A 6000-nucleotide genomic window follows, 5' to 3' on the forward strand; every position below is an offset into this window, starting at 1 on the left:
TAATTTGAATCAAATTCCACACTCTAATATAACCCAAAGCAACATGACATTAGGGGTCAAAATACCTCGGCGGATTTTCTCTATTGATGCAGTTTATACTCATTTTATGATGTCAAGCAGAGGCGTGTCTAAAACGGTCGCGTGGCCTTTCTATGGGATAGTTTCTTTGCTTCATACCCAAAATTGGTTAACTGCTCTTTGATTAGTTTAGCCAGAAAGGCTTTTTGTGGCAATGCTAATATGAATCCAGGTCCACGATAAATTTTTTGGTGCTTATTATGAGCTTCGACGAAAATGGAGATTGGAATTATTTACTTATATCGGTAATTTTGATCGCGATTGGCTTTTTCTAATCGATTATTAAGCTGGTATTCGAGAAATCCACCTGCTTAGACGTTATTTTGTTAGATAAAAATGGAAAGAGGAGTTATACAAGTATTTTCTGGGAATTTCATCGTTTTTCCTTACAAACTCTGATAATTTTATTCCGCCATTTAAAAATACGTTTTTTTTTCAAAATTGACAACTTATTACAAATTAAAATAAAAAGAGTACATTTTTAATATCCGAAATAATCCAAATGAAATTGCGGACAGTTTCCAACATGATTTTATAAATATTTCTCACAATATCTTTGACTGTAAACTTGTATTGTAGAGTCCACTAGTAACAGTTAACTTTTTAATAGTGTTTGTAATTTTAACAGGAATGCTTTGATTTTGAACAACAGGCGTCTTGCATGTTGACTGATCGTAATAAACAAAAGTAGCGAAAAGATATAAGCTTACAATATTTTTTCTAATACATAATGACTCTATTTTACGTAAAAAAGGCATCTACATTATGCAATGGCCTTTCTCGTACACATAAAACACATATTAGCTGTGCTAATCTTTGCGTGGTATTCACGTGGATTTTAAATAATTACATGCTTACGGGCACAACGACAAAGCCAATTAATTATAGTAAGTGCTCATTACAGGATATAAAGCCGTCTAGGTCTATTCCACTTTGATCACCTGGCTTTGATCACCCATGGATAAGATGACCTGGGTGATCAAAATAAATTACACCTCTGAATAGTCTCATACATGTCCAATTTGTTTGTTGCGGATTTTAGAAAATATCAAAAATGTTACAAAACTAAATATGTAACTGTAAGAACAACAATTAGACGTATGTATGTGTACTTAGAGGTGTGATTTATTCATACATAGGTGATCGAAGGAAATTAAAATAATAATTTAACAGGAGTCCACTTTGATCCGTGGGTGATATCAATAGACACCAAATTGTCGCTTGGAGTCCACTTTGATCACCTGAGTGATCAAAACCAGATGATCAAAGTGGAATAGACCGCCGTCTAAAGGCTAAAAAGGCCTGACACTGGCTGTTAAACGATACATTATTCTGTGCTTACACGAACAGTAGTCGAAGTAATTACACCAATTATTGGCATTAATTAACCATAATTTATTGTGGATAAAATGATGTTAATTATATTGTTACCTAGAGGCGTAAGGATAATAGTAATAAGACTGTAAACCCTTGAAAAGAGGCTGACAATAGTGACTGAGTTTCTTGCACTGCTTCTCATCAGAACTGGCCCATTTATTGTCCTGAAGCAGTGGTAGGGTTAATACTGGGACGTGTAAAAGTGCTTTATAAAAGCCTACTTTCAAAAATAAGTAGATGAGCTTTTATGAGTGGACGAAGTGAAATAATGAAAGTATCTAGTAGTTATAGGTAATGAAAATTAGCATTTAATAGGTAAAATAGGTATGGTAAGGTTATGGACATCCATTTCTACTTTTTAACATAATTAACTTATTTTCTCCGGGGTTTCTTAAAGATTATATATATATAATTATAGATTATAATTATAGCTTAGGTTCTAGACATCAAATTGCCTACGACAGTCTCTTCAATTTTTTTTTTGTATTTTGTTATAACTAACAGTTATTGTATAGTGTGCAAAAACATATTTTATCTAAGTACTCGTATTCCTTTAGTTCCATCAAGAATGGATTCACCAAAAGAATAAGTTTCAGCAACCCAAAACACAAATCAATTTAAAAATCTGTTTTTATGTAGAGTCTTTAAACTATTCGTACCTTTTTAATGACACTTCATGACATAATTAATGCTTAACAAATATACAAATTATCTTCATAGGTACAACTTGTCCCGTACTAATGACAATTAACACTACAAAACTAAGGCTGAGTTGCACCACCTAACTTTAACTTTGACAAACATCAAAAATCTGTCAAAGTCAATACAAAAAGCACCGGTTATCGTCATAGTTACCATTAAAGTTAGGTGGTGCAACTTAGCCTAAATAATATTTATTCAAAGTACACGGGAATACACCCAACAACACAGGGTCACAAGTAGTTTGCGGAGTCGCAGAGCAAATAATTATTATTAGCTGAGGGGTAGTCTACCCCTGCCCCGGGCTAGGACTCAATTACACGGGGATCGCCAAGAATCCGGGACATGTGCACTGCTTGAAGACTGGCGGGTGAAAAAGTGTGCTTTATAAAAATACGGGTAAAAATAAACAGAGATGTTCAGGTAATGTCACTCCAAATCGTTCGTTCGTGTCAGCCAAATAACGTCCACTGCTGGACAAAGGCCTCCTCCAAGGTTTTCCACGATGCACGGTCCTGCGCTGCCCGCATCAGACTCTTCCCGCGACCTTTACTAGATCGTTGGTCTACCTAGTAGGAGGCCTGGTCACGCTACGTCTTCCAGCCCGTGGTCGCCACTCGAGAACTTTTCTGCCCCAACGGCCATCGTCTCTACGAGCTATGTGCCCCGCCCACTCCACTCCAAATCATCATAGTCTTATTTTACAGAAAATAATTACGTATTGTAAAATCCCTGACATATTTTGTGTTAGATAAAATAAATGCCGATGTCTGCTTAAACTTAAACAATAATTGCCATTGATGTCGCCATCATTAGGCTCTGGTAGGTACACCGCTGTTGGAGATCCAAAAGTTGAGTCTAGTTAGTCCAGAAAGTTTGAGATAGAAAGATTCTTTGAGATTTTATAATTATGGAAGTAAAAAAAACCTATGTTCTACATTCACTTGTCAAATCTGGACTTATTATTCAAATTAATATAAGCCTTAGGTTTTAGGCTTTACTTCAAAAATCATTAATTTTTAAAACTTTAAGCTAAGCTTAGCAGAACCGTAAAAGCTGCTACTTGACTCCTATCATAACTTTAAATCGCCAACAAAAAAGAACAATTCCATACACCCTAAAAATCCAAAACTATTCAATTTTCAAAGTAGTCCAACTAGTTATTGTTAGCACTTTTGTCCGCGATCGTCCGCCGACCCCACGGAGAAGCGAACCCGCGCTGGGTGTCAGAAAAACGCCACCAGTCCGCAATGAATAGCAAAAATTTAAATTTCACGCAACGAAACAACACCGGGCGAGTGGTGGGGTGAGCCGCTGGTACAAGTTAGAAGTTAAGTCACTTAACTTGTGTGAAAAAGAGTTAGAAAAATAAAGTTGAAGAGTAGCTAAAACTAATTTTTATTTCTGCACAATATTTTGAAGTTATGTGTACCTACGAGTAATGTAGAGTCTGTAATTTTGTAGATTTGCACTACTTGTCTTATTATTTTGAAGTTAGTTAGATTAGTTTGAAAGCTGATTTTGCATATCTTAGAAGTGAATTTAGTCTCTTTTAGAAAAACAAATTAATGTCAAGCCGTACGTTTTATTAATATGACTAGGAACTTGTAGCGTTTATCTTTTAAAAGTTAATAAGAAAGAGTTTAAAAAATCTATTTCAGAGAATGTACTTATGAGTATTTTATTGCTATTTTATTCGAGGAATTTATGGAATTCAAACGAAAGTGATGCATACTCAAAGTTAAGTTTATTTGTCAGTCCCAAAGATTTTTCTGTCACTCATTCTGGAAACTCTCTTCACTTGGGAGGGAAGAAAACATTCATCACTTCGATTATCGTTGCTAGATTTCCTGTTCCTTACCACAGATAATTTAATATTAAAGTCCGGTCGCTAAACAGAACAGACAAACGGGGCCTCAATGAGTAGGTATGCGAGCGCAACAGCAATACTCGTATAATTACGCCCGAGCGATAAGGATGGATAGCTTAGGGTCATTGTACGAAATTCTATCTGCTCGGCGACCGGACTTCTGTTCCTTGCCTAGTTCCTTGCAATTTTCGAATCGCGTGCGCTTATGATCTGTGCCACATGAGTGCAAGTTAGCGCGCTGGGCTGGTACAACTTAATGACTGGGGGCGCGTCGTTTCGGCGGGACGCTGCACATCTCACGGGATAATTTGCGAAAACCGATTTAAAACGACTGCGGTTATTGAAGCCGAGGTCACACGATTAAGGCGATTACTGAAAGTGCTGCCAGAGTCCACAGTCTTTTGTTTTTAAATATACCTCTACAATATTCTCGTATGCATAGGTACTAGGCTTTATAACCTCTATGCATGTTAAATACACTCTTTGTGTTTCTTTTAAGTATTAAGTGCTCTTACTTATAACAATTGATACGTAATCTAGTTTTTAATGTAGTTGTGGAAAAAAATCATTGCTGATCACAGACACCAAAATAATCAATTGTATTGCAGATATTTAGAGGTATAATGTGAATTCCTAAAGATTAGTGTTAAGAAAGCTGGCTTACGTACAAATAAGGATCGCTTAACATAATAATATGACAGTTCTAATGCGCCTAGTGAAGTGCTAAGGTCAAGCCGACATTTTGAATGAAAGGAAAATCCAAAAATAGCATAGAGAGCCATTGGAAAATGCAGCGACCATAGAGTTAACTGGTCACAATGTCCTAACTATGCTCTTTTTTAACTGACAGCAAACTGAAAAAAATATTCCCCTTTCCTTTTTCTAATATACCTACATATTATAATAAGTTAGTGTTAAAAGAGCTTATTTCCTTATCAAACCTTTCTCCCCTCGATTGATCCCGCACCACGTGACCGGCGCCCGCGCAACGCAAGACGGATCGCATTTTGAGTGCTAAATAATGTGCTTTTTGTAATCCCATTTGTAAACAGGATTTTGAGTTGTGTGTGAATGTTCACGCTGTTTTTTAAGCTGGTGGGATCTTTGTGTGAAGTTTATTTGTGGGTGTTTTGGTTTCTTTCGTGATTTGTGGAGATTTTTTTGGAATTGTATTTAAATGGGGTTATACTCAAGATATAAGACACTGATGACCGTTGTCACCATCAATCCCTAATTTTTAAGTGACCCCTATGTAAACAAAATTCCTGTAATTTGTTACCATAGGGGTCACTTAAAAATTAGGGATTGATGGTGAAAACGGGCATGATAAGCATAAGAAAAGCTGCGTCCACAGATCACAGAAACTAAAGGGAGATGTGACAAGGGTGCGGGGCCGGTGTCGCTTCAATATGTCCAAAAACAGAACACATTGCTAGTGACAGCAATGATGACAGCAGCGACGTCATAATGTAAACAGTTCACATTGATTGCGTAGTTCGAACGTTGAGTACTGATGCTGCAGTGGATAATGAGCACATAATATTTTGATTAATTTGTGTGTGTGAATTTCTAATGCGACACTGAGTTTCGGACTCAGCGCATTAGTTGGCATCTCTCTATATCTCTATGGCTGCATCGATTCCCATTAGTTCTCAGACATAACTTTTTGGTGAGTCCAGAATCTCATTTGTCTGAATCGAACCAATGGTAAGAAAGAAAATTAACGCCGATCCGTCTTGCGTTGCGCGGGCGCCGGTCACGTGGCGCACGGATCAATCAGTAGGGGAGTTGATGGTAATGAGAACTGTTTGATAAGGAAATAAGCTCTTTTTACTATTATGTTACTTTATAATATTAGAAATAGGGAAGCAAACTAAAGCTAGATATAAAGGAAAGATTGTTGGAGTCTGCTGTTAAATAAAAAGATGATGAAGCCATGTTAGGCGTTAGGACCGGTTAAATCTTTGGTAGGTAGT

This window comes from Ostrinia furnacalis, unplaced genomic scaffold, assembly GCF_004193835.3.
Source record: "Ostrinia furnacalis isolate ACB-3 unplaced genomic scaffold, ASM419383v2 OfSCF6054, whole genome shotgun sequence".
Classification (NCBI taxonomy): domain Eukaryota; kingdom Metazoa; phylum Arthropoda; class Insecta; order Lepidoptera; family Crambidae; genus Ostrinia; species Ostrinia furnacalis.